Source organism: Arachis hypogaea, chromosome 11, assembly GCF_003086295.3.
Source record: "Arachis hypogaea cultivar Tifrunner chromosome 11, arahy.Tifrunner.gnm2.J5K5, whole genome shotgun sequence".
NCBI lineage: Eukaryota > Viridiplantae > Streptophyta > Magnoliopsida > Fabales > Fabaceae > Arachis > Arachis hypogaea.
In genome coordinates this window covers 149,162,841-149,175,339 of record NC_092046.1, presented here as the reverse complement: position 1 = coordinate 149,175,339, position 12,499 = coordinate 149,162,841, and positions in this window count along the sequence as shown.

The window sequence follows — 12,499 nt, the reverse complement described above, 5'->3', positions numbered from 1 at the left end:
TGCTACATCTTTCTTGTTCTCCTTCTTTTTTTGTTATTTTTCTCTTTTGTTATCATAATCATCAACACGACTTCCTCATCGTCATCCCTCTCTTCTTTTTTCTTTTCTCATTGGAATTTTCTCTCCTCCTTCCTTTTCCTCCTTCTCCTCCATTATTTTCATCATCATGATCATCATCATTATAGTTATCGTTGTCTTCTTCTTATACGTATCCTCGTTCTCGTTATCGTCGTTATTGTTATCATTATCGTCAAATTTTTACAATATTGATGATGTTGCCTTATCCAAAATTGATTTGGATGTGATTTTGTTGAATAATTGAATTATCAACAAAATCACATCCAAATCAATTTTTGTTGATAATTCGAAATTTCGGTGTATTTCTGAATTAATTGAGGTGCATTTGTCCTCGTTCACTTGGATTTGATGTAATTAGGTCATCGAAGGTAATTGTAGTGATTTTGATGTCATTTAAGTCATATCGATGATATTGTCTGATCCAAAATTGATTTGGATGTATTTTTGTTCATGATCCAATATTGTTTGTGTGCTTATTTTCGAAGTGAATTTGTGTGTCGCAATCGTTATTTAAGTAATTTCGGTATATTTATGAGTTAATTGAGGTGTATTTCGGTGTTATTTTTCTGATAAATTCTGTACAATTCAAAACTCTTTCTCTTCATCTATTTCTTTTCATCTTCTTCTTATTTCATTTTCCTATAATTCTTCTTGTTTCACTCTCGTAAGAAGAATAAAACCATGAAAAAGAAAAAAAATAAAAAAAAAAAGAAGAAAAAACAAGAATAAAAATTGTTCTTCTTTTCTTGTTCATCTTTTCTTTCCTATTTTACCTACTTATAATTCTTCTTATTTTACTCTCTTAACAAGAATAAAAAAAAATCAAACAAAGAAAAAGAAACACATAATGCTGCAAAATCACTTAATAGATTTGGATATACTTTTGTTCATGATTCAATCTTGTATGTACACGTTTTCGAACTGAATTTGTGTATCGTCATCATTAAGTAATTTCAGTAAAAAAATTAAGAAATTTATGTATTATTGTTAAGAAATTTCGGTGTATTTTTATTCTGATAAGTTCTGTATAATTTAAAATTCTTTCTCTTTTTCCTCCTCATCTTCTAGTGCTTTTTCTTCTTCCTTTTTATCATCATCATCTTTTTTTTCTTGTTTTGCTCTCTTAACAATGATAAAAACAAAAAAAAATCAAATAAAGAAAAAGAAAAAACTCATAATGATATGAAATTACTAGAAAGAGGATGAATCTAAATTCATTCAACTAAAAGAAAGAAAGAAATTACAAGAAGAAGAAGAAGAAGAAGAAGAAATACAGCATTAAAAGAAGATATTTTTGTGCTTTTGTAGCAAAATTTCAGTGTAAATACTAAGAAATTTATGTATTATTATTAATAAATTTCGGTGTATTTTTATTCTGATAAGTTCTGTATAATTCAAAACTCTTCCTCTTTTTCTATCCTCATCTTCTGCTACTGCTTTTTACTCTTCATCTTCTTCTTATTTCATTTTTTCATAATTCTTCTTGTTTTACTATTTGAAGAGGAATAAAATAAAATAAAATAAAAAAAATAAATGTTATAAAATTACTAAGAAGAAAAGGAGGAAAAAAAAAAAAACACAATAATAAAAGAGTAGCGATGGAGAGAAAACAAAAAAAAAGAAGGAACATGATGAAAAAAAAAAAGGAATGCAAAAAAAAGAAGAAAAAATGCAAAAAAAAAAATTTGATATGTTTGCGTTAGTAAAACACGCATGTAATTAACGATTCGTAATATTCTTACATGAAGATATTATCATTAAAATAGTCAACTAACAACCGATACCAAGCAAAAAACTCAGTAATTAATGATTTTGTAACAAAATTATTTTTTTAACAATAAAAATTAGTGAATGTATGTTTGATTTTTTTGAATATTAAATAATTTATTTCTTAATTAAATAAGAATATAATTTAGCTTTTATTTCTTAAAATTCTAAAACAAAGTAATCTTTTTGCTATATTATTTTTTAGGAAAATAAAATTATTTAATAAGTATTAGATATGAATACTATCTTATTTGATTTTCTAAAATATTAAATACCAAGTTATCAAATTTATTATTATTAATTTATTCAAAATAAAAATTATTAAAGACAAATTTGAGATATTACTCGAAAATAGAAAAAGGAATACTTACAACAGTGTGAATTTTTACTCTATTGTCGTATTAATAGAAAAAGATAGTCAACGATTCACTGAATTAAAAGTTACATAAACTTAAACATTTTATTGGAAAAATCATCATTTTATAAACTGACAGTATTTATTGCTGCTAAATCCTTGTAGTGTTGTGCATGACATTAGACTTCAAAAGTTATATAATAAGATGTTCACAGTTCACACTCTATTGAATTGTTATATCATATTATAATTGAGATTAATGAATTTAAGTTAATTCTAAAAAATAGCTCAATAAATAAAAAATGTTTTATATTTATAGACGTTTCAAAAATTATATACCTGATAAATATAAAAGTTATAATACAAAAAGAGAAAAAATATGAAGTATACACTGGGTTGGTTCCCTTTGATCCAAGTTACCTTTTTGTGAAAGAAAATTATATGGTACAGATCTAAATCTGTACAGATTTAAAGATTTGCTTACTTAAACCACACTTTCTAAAGCCACACTTTTCACTTAAAACCGTAGCTCTTCACAAAGAAAAGCGTCACCTAATGGAAAAAAGTAAATTAGAAGATTTAAGAGAAGAAATAATTAAGTTATCAAAACTAATAGATCAAAAATTAATGATTTTAACTAATGTTAACTGTAATGACACCGAATTCTTAAAATCAATACAAAATGATTTTTCTCAAAATCTTTATTTTACTATAAGCTTTATTGAAGGACTTCAAAAACCTGAAAAAACTTATTTTTCACACGGAATTTCTAAGAAATGTTATCATGGAAATGATTCCCCACATCTTTATCATACTTTTAACCCACAATTAAATTCTATAGTAGATATGCTTGAAGAAATATTAGTATCCATAAAATTTCAAAGAAATAAGGAAAAAGAAAATCCAAAAGAAGAAAAATTTCAAAATATAATCAACATAACAGATTTAAAAGTAAAACCACCACTAAAATTATGAATATTGAAGAAAAATTAGAAGAAGTTACAATGCTTTTTAAACAATTAAAAATGACTCAAGAAAATAATATTATGGAATAGGGATTTCAGATAGAAGAAGAAATAGTAAATTCTGAAAATATAGAAAATGAAGAACACATCCTAGATTATTCAAGTGACGAAGAACCAGCAATTCCAATACAAGTAAAAAATGAAGCTGGAACATCTAAGGATAATCAATCTCAATTTAAATGGGAAACAGGTTTTGATAATTATGCTTTTAAAAAAGGGTTTATAAATAAAGATTCAAAATATACAAAAATACCATCAAAATACGTTCCTAAAATCCAGGAAATGGAAGGAGAAAGAATGCTCGATTTAGACTGTAAAACGAATGAAAAAGAAATTTTCGAAAACTGGTTGAATTCCTTCTTATTAGAAGCCTTTACTAATCCAAAACTTAATGAATTATCTGGAAGAGACATTTGAAATTACATAGGGTTTCATACTAAAGGAGCTATAAGAGATTATATGACATCAATAGAAAACCAAATAATAGAAGAATTAGCAACAAAAATAACAGCTTATGATAAGATATTATATATAATGATGATTCTATATAAAGAATTTTTTGGAAAAAATATTATAGATCATAAACAAGAAGTCTATAATAAAGAATATCAAGAAGCAAAAAACCATTTAGCTAACATTCACATATATGATCTATGTAATGTGGAGTCTTATATATGTGAATATAGAATACATTATTACAAATTAAAAGAAGAAGATAAAAATCATTATCTTAGTATGTATATAACAAAACTTCCATATCCTGCTAACGAATTTATTATGGGAAGATTTATAAGAGAAATAAATAGAGGAACAATTGAAAATAATTTTGGTGGAGCAACCTCTGCAATAAGAGAGGAAATAAAAGAACGTTGTATGCAAGAAGCAACTCAAAAAAGATTTGCAAATATAATTAGAATTTGCTGTCAAGATAATGAAGAGATATCTCAAAAATATGGTCTTAATAAAAATTTTCAAAGAAAAAGAAAATATCAGTTTAGAAAAAGAAAATACTATCCAAACTGGAGAAAAAAGAGGTATTTTAGAAAAAGAAATAACAATAAAAATAAGAGACAAAAAAGTGATTATTGCCCAAATAAAAAAGAAAATTGTAAGTGTTGGTATTGCCAAGAAGAAGGACACTATGCAAATGAATGTCCGAAAAAGAAGGATAAAAAGGATCTTACTAAACAAATAGAAATTGCTAAGTCTTGTTTTATGGAACCTTTAGAAGAATCTGATGATAACTTAGACTATATTTTTGAATATGTCTCGGAAACAGACTCAGAGACTGAGTAATAATGCTACATTTATTACTATAAAAATAACAGAAAAATATATAAATGCTTTCATAGATTCTGGAGCAACACAATGCTTTGCTAGTTCAAATATAAAACTTGATTGGAAAAAATTAAAGAAACCATTAAGAGTTAGAATAGCTGACAAATCAATACATAAAATTAACCAAAAAGCAGAGATGGTTGAAATTTTTATTCAAAATTATAGGTTCATTGTTCCATCTATATACATGTTAGATTCTGGAATGGATTTTATCATAGGAAATAACTTTTTAAAGCTATATCATCCATTCATTCAAGAACTAACATATATAGTTTTAAAAGCTCCACACGATTCTTCAATAAATCAAAAATCAAAACGTATAAAAATACCGACTACTACTATAGATAAGATCTTAAAATTTAAAATATTTTCTATATTAGAGACATGTTATTTAAATTTATACTTTCAAATAAATATCCCAAAAAATAATCTTGAAATAAAGATAGAAGAACTTTTGGATGAAATTTGTGCTGAAAATCCTTTAGATATTAAAAATACAAATAACGAATTAGTAAGCATTAAATTAAAAGATCCGACAAAAGAGATAAATGTTCCAAATAAAATCCCTTATTCCGCAAGAGATAGAGAAGAGTTTTCATTAGAATGTAGAGATCTTTTGGAAAAAGGAATTATAAGATTAAGTAAAAGTCCTCATGCGGCTCCAGCCTTTTATGTCGAAAACAATAATGAAATTAAAAGGGGAAAACGAAGAATGGTTATTAACTATAAGAAGATGAATGAAGCAACTATTGGTGATGCTCATAAACTTCCAAGAAAAGATTCTATTTTAGAAAAAATCAAAGGAGCAACTTGGTTTTCATCTCTTGATGCAAAATCAGGATATTGGCAACTTCGTTTAGACGAAGAAACAAAGAAATTAACTGCTTTTACTTGTCCAACAAAAGAATCAACAAGTGTGTTGCTCTATGAATGGAATGTATTGCCATTCGGATTAAAACAAGCTCCAGGTATTTATCAAAGATTTATGGAAGAAAATCTAAAAGAGTTAAATGAATTTGTTTTAGTGTACATTGATGATATACTAATTTTTACAAAACAGGATAGAGAAGATCATCTTCAAAAATTATTAATAGTTTTAGAAAGATGTAAAGAAAAAGGATTAGTTCTTAGCAAAAAGAAAGCAAGATTAGCAAAACAAGAAATAGAGTTTCTTGGATTAATTCTATCCACTCAAGGAAAGCTAAAACTTCAGCCAAATGTCCTAGAAAAGGTAAATTTATTTCCTAATAGAATAGAAGATAGAAAACAATTACAAAGATTTTTAGGGTGTATAAATTATATTTCTGATCAAGGATTCTTAAAGAATATAACAGAATATACTAAAAGCTTATTTCCAAAAATAAGTACTAAAAAAGAATGGAAATGGGATGAAAAAGATAGTATGCAAATTCAAAAGATTAAAGAATTATGTGAAAAACTTCCAGAACTTTATATTCCGGAAGAAAATGACTACTTAATAGTAGAAACAGATGCTTCAGACATAACCTGGTCAGGATGTCTAAAAGCTAAGAAAGCTATAAAAAGTTTGGAGCAAGGAAAAGAATCACTAGATTCTAAAAATTCCCCAAAGGAATTACTTTGCAGGTATATTTCAGGGACATTTACTCCAACAGAACAGAGATATACCACTCATGAAAAGGAAACTCTAGCAGCAATTAAATCTCTTAAGAAATGGAAAATTGATTTACTACCCAGAGAATTTACATTAAGGACAGATTCAAGCTACCTAACAGGTTTCATACGATATAATTTAAAAGTTGATTATAATCATGGACGATTGGTAAGATGGCAATTATTTTTGTTACAATATCCAATAAAAATTGAATATATTAAGGGTGACAAAAATGTTATTGCAGATACATTAACAAGAGAATGGAGTTCGTCTACAACGCATTAGATCAAGAAATTCAGAAATACGAACAAGAACTCGAAAAATGCAAGCATTGTCAGCAAATAAGGACACAGATCCAATCCCTCAAGAAGGCCATCGAAGCAATGAAATCCACACAACAACCAAAACCATCAGAGCTCAGCCAGCTAAGCGTGGTGGACAAATCAGGTGAAGAAAAAATTCCAGAAAATAAAACAATTGCTGAAATTATCAAAAAATCTACCCAAGATAAAAAATATTATGTAATTTATAATGGCCCCATGAAAGGAGTATATGATGCCTGGGAAAAAGCAGCACCATTTACACATCAATCAAGGATAATTCATAAAGGAGGGTTTTTAACACTGGAAGAAGCAAAGGAATCTTTCAGGGAATATGAAGCTCTTCATCCAGAGCAAACCCTAAAAAGAGCAGATAAAGCTCCAATTCAAACCCAGAGAACAGGGATAATAAGAAACATTCCTACAAGGGCTGAAATCAAAGAAAAGAAAAGGGTCTGTAGATCAAATCTCAGAGAAACCCTTAATATAGTCCTGAACTGGACTGAAGAAAAAAGAGCAATTTTGGGATATTATCCTATTGCCAAAGAACAGCTAACAAAGCTGGTTATATTTCTAGATGCATCCCCATTGGACACCTATCAGTTTTTCCAGTATGGATTAATTGATACAATTTTAATTTTTAATGATTTAAAAATTATTAGTGAGTTTCCTGCAGGATTCGTTGATGCAGTGAAGAGATTTAAAAATATGATTGACAACGTAAATCCAAGGGATATATCCCTAAAATTTACGAACAGTCAACCTATTTTTAATGAAGAAGAAGAATGCTTGGTTCCAACACACCAAGTAATATTCATGTCCGTCTTCCCAGAAAATTTTCAACCAATTGATCAAGTTCAAGATTTAACAATCTACAGTCATGAAGGAAGGCTAGCCAGCACACTAGCAAGGGTCTTCGAAAGAACTCAAAAGATAACAAGGGAATCTCACACAAGAATTAATTATAAAAACAGAAATACTTTGCTTGTGTCTAGTAAAAGGAATGAAATTGAAGAAAGAGAGATGAGACTTTTAGTAGAATTTGAATCAGCATTCTACAACTTATCTGGACTCTTAGAAAAGCTCCCTGAAGGGATAAAGAGGAATCTCTGCTATCTGATAAAAGACAGAGAAGACCACAAGTGCCAGCTATGCGTCTCAGAGTTATCTGAAGAAAGCAATAATAAAACGGAATCAACCCACATGATAAAGGAAGAAGACAACGCATCTGAAGGTCACATAATGAAAGAGGAAGACAGCACATCTGAAGCATCTCTCAACATTATTGCATAGTGACGTAAGCGCTTAGGTCATAGAGCACCAACAATGTAGCTGGTGCAAGATAATAAACAATGACGTAAGCAATGACGTCATAAGAAGGGTAAGGATGGGAATTGTCCATCAGACCCAACCATTATAAATAGGTTGCTTAGGCAATTGTAGAAGGATCAGAAAATAGAAAGCAGGAGGCAAAGAGTACTCAAATGCTAGGAGAGCAAGGAGGAAGCTGCCGAGGCGATTCTATGGTCTGAAGAAGAATTCCCATTAGGGAAAAATAGTTCTAAACTCCCCTCTGGAGTTAGTATTTACAATCTCCCCTCTGGAGATAAAAACACCTTATGTAAAATATATTAAATAAAGGAAGTTTTTCTCCAGAAAAGGTACATATTCATTCTAGTCTTTCAATTATGAATTATTTAGAAAGTTTAGAATTAACGGAAGAATCTGATTATTATAGATTAACTGCTTTATTAGATAATGAAAAACAGGCTGTTTTAAAAACAGAATTAAATCTCAAATCAAACGAAAATTTTAATAAACAAAACCTTTTAAAAGAAGTTTTTAATAGAAAAAATATAATATACTATGGAAAAATTCAACTTGAAGCCCCTATAAAGATAAAATCCGCCAATGGAGAACTTGAAATAGCTTTGATAAATGATGAAGAATTAAGTAAACAGATTGAGAAAATTAAGGATCAACAAAAAAGATCTAAAATTGGATGGATTCATATTAGTACCATACAAGTCTTAATCAAATCTACATATATGAAAGGAATTAATTCACCAATAAACTTAGCAATCTGTGACAAAAGAATTACTGATGACCCAATAGATCAAATAATTAGAATTGTTCATGGAAACTTGGCAAACGTAAATGTTAAATTTAATGCCCATCTGGGATATGCTATACCTTTATCAACTGAAAATCTTGGAAGATCTATAAGTCTGGCTTATAAATTTCACAGAAAGAATCTAATGGAACAAGATGATGAACCATTTTCAATTACATATGCAATAAATTATGCTTTAACAAATAGCCATCATAGTATAATATTTAAAAACAGAGAAAGAATTTATGTCGATAAATTATTTCAGAAAATTGTAAAAACAGAAATACCAAAATATAAAGCTATTGAAAATCCAGTTCTATTATTAAAAGAACCGTCAGAAAAATTAGTTTCATCGAATTTTCAAATAAGAGAATCTAAAATTAATAGCCCTTTAAGTCTATCTAAGTTGAAGATTAAAGAAGAAAATTCTGAAATAAAAGAATTAACAAAAAAGGTCGAAAAATTAAATGAAACCCTAAACATTAAATTATGACAATAAATAAAGAAGAAATATATGTAACTTATCAAGACAAGAAACAAGAGCTCTTTGAAAGAGAAAATCGTTTGAATTATCTACAGTTTTCTGAAATAAATCAAAGAGCATTTGAAACTCTAAAAATAATCTATGACAAGTTAAAAAGAGAAGTTGAAGAGCTAGAAAAATTAATAGAATCTCTAGAAAATAGTGATGAATCAATGATAGAGTTTGCAGAAATTTTAAAATAAATAATGAAGCATAAAAAGATTGAAAAACCAGAAAATAAAATAAAAAGAAAAAGGGCAGAAAAGTTAAAAAGTAAAATAAAAGAGTATAAAAGGGAATTAAATAACCTTCAGATCGAAATTGATGACCTTATAATAAAAAGGATAGAAATAAGAATAAATATAAACAAGTTGGAATTAAACTTAAAAAATTTATAAATGCCTGGAAAACCATATTATGACTTAAAAGAATTAAAGCTGTTGAAAGAAAAAATAGAAAATGAAGTTGAAAAATTAAGAAGGTATTTAGAAACAACAGAAAGTGTAGAAATAAAAGAAGTTTTTGAGGATTTAAGAAATTATATTAAAGAAAAAGACAAACAGATAAAAGATTTTATATACAATAATCCATGCAAAAAAGAATATTATAAACTAAAACAAGATTGAAAATTATAAAAATGAAATTACAATATACAAGGACATATAGTAAAAATGATTGCAAAATTGGTATCAGAGCCAAGTTAACGATTAAGGGTAACACTTTTTCTTTAAGCAACACTTTTAGTGGCACGCTTTTGAGCCACAAAAAGACAAAAATCTGTACACCACATCTGTACACTATAAGGCCCTTTTTGTGAAATTAAGCTCAGATAATTCAGTACACTATTCAGCACTAGCATAGAGAATCCAAATCGTGTGCAGATATATAGATTAGTCGCTTTTGGCTATAGTTTATTATATTTTGGTTGTCATATCTTTTTCAATTTGTTTTTTTATTTGTGTTTTCCTTAATTTTCACCGTTGGCACTATTTTTCCTAGAATAATTTCCATGCAGTTTGTTATATTTTTAGGTGTTTCACCACATTCATTATAAAAAAATTCAGAGTCATTTAAATAAAGATATCAAAAATATTTTTTTATTAAAATTAAACTGGATAAATCAATTTAGCCAAAAAATTAAGAAATTAAATTTTAAATTAATTTAAATTAATTTTTTTTTTATAAAAAATGACTACAATATCTCTAACTAAAATATCCCTATTATATATATTTTAAAAACTTTAAATCCTAACCTTATGACGACAGAGAAAAAAAATGTCTAGAATTTAGGATTTTCAAAATTAATATATATAATAAGAGTATTTTAGTCATTTTCTATAATAGGGATATTGTAGTAATTTTTTATAATATTTATTTAGACCGATTTAAAATTTGATTCACCATTTTTTGGTCAAATTAATTTATCTGGCCTAATTTTAACAAAAACAATACGATTTAATCGATTATATGTATTAAATTTTAATTATTAAAAAACATCTTTAAAAAAAACATTTTAAACGTCTTTATCGGAGTGGCTCCCAAAAAAATTATGAAGGATAAGAGTAGCCAAGAAATTAAACTAAAATTAAAACTACTAAAGGAGGGCAGTGGTGGTTGGAGAAGAAACAATTAAGATAGGATTTGAAAGAGAAATAGTAGTTCTACTAAAACATTTTCACTTCAATATTATTGTCTTTATTTTTCAAGAAAAACCCATTTTTAAAAGTTAAAACTTTATTTTTCCAACAACTATAAGGGTGGTAATAGGATAGGTAAGGATAAATTTTTGCCTTATTCAATTCTGCTCCATCTTACAATTATTCGCATAAAATTTGTTTTGTCTCTACCCTTTTTTATAATTATTAAAATCTAATAAATAAAATAAACTTTTAAAATTTATATAACTATATCATTACATACATAATATAAATTAAAATAAAAATTTAAATATAATACAATATTATTAATTATTTTACTAATTATGTTATATATATTATATATATCATATATTAAAATTATATAATATATTAAATATATACCGGAGCGAGTATTACTTAAATTCAACCCTACTTGTTTGTCTAAGACTCTATTTCATTAAAAATTCATTTCGCATTGGAGCAGGTAATTATCTGTCTTGAGCAAGTAGGAACCGGATGAGTATTCGCGAATTTGAATTGTGTTATCATTCCTAAACAATTATTATTTTCAATTTTCTCTAATTTTTATAAAAAAAATTCTATTTATATACTAAAATTAGTCACTAAAATAAATCATTATATATATATATATATATATATATATATATATATATATATATATAATTTAAGTAACTCATTTTTAATATATATTCTATATTGGTGGTTAACCTTCAAATTAAAATCTTCAACCCATTTCACTTCAATTACTTCTTAATTAATTACCTACTATATCAATCTAGCTAATTGTAATATGGCTATTGATAATTTTACAATCTGCTACTATTATTATTTTCACTTAGCTTGTTACAATCAAGTGCCTCAAAAAGACCAAGAGTCAATATCCAACAAAATAATTTTTTAGTTATTACATTTGTTGACTTATCACCTTTAATTATTAGGTGACACACTGACACTTCACATAGAGACGATCATTTCTTAATTACCTAATATATTTTGTTTTTGGGCAATGATACATAGCTACAAATATGTATTGTATTGATTTTGTTGCTTCCTTCTTAAAATCAATACCAAATTACCAATCAACTATACGAGAAAGTCTAAACATGATACCATGACTAATACAACGACTATATATCAAAGATATATACTTGGAAATTGATTTTTGGAAATGAACTAACCATCTAACTTTCATGCCCCCGAAGATTGTAAGTTGAGTTTTACCAGCAACCGTAAATTTCTAGCTTAGCCTATATATAGTAGTGCATAAAAAAAGTTAAAAAAAAAGGAAGAAAATAATAAATATTCAAATGAAATATAAAGGCTAAAATATATTCGTGGTATTTTCAGATAGGAATTAACATTATTCTTGCCGAAGATAGCTTACAAGACGTCGGCAACCTTCTTATTCTCAGAAGACAATCTTTTATACCGTCTCGAAACTCCAATAGGTCGGGATACGGTGTTCCCCCTCCAAAGTCAACCAAAAGGGATGCCGACCTTCAAGCGGGCGGACCTTGAAGTACTTGTCCTTAAAGTCATGGTAAGAATTTTCGAACAAACCAAAAATTCTTCGACCCTAGGCTGCTCGGAAGGACATGAAACCTTTCTTGGCTCTCCCCTCTTTAGAAGGGTTTGTTAAGGTAAAAAGAAATAAAAATACCTCGATGGAGGCCGGCAGGTCTAAGAATT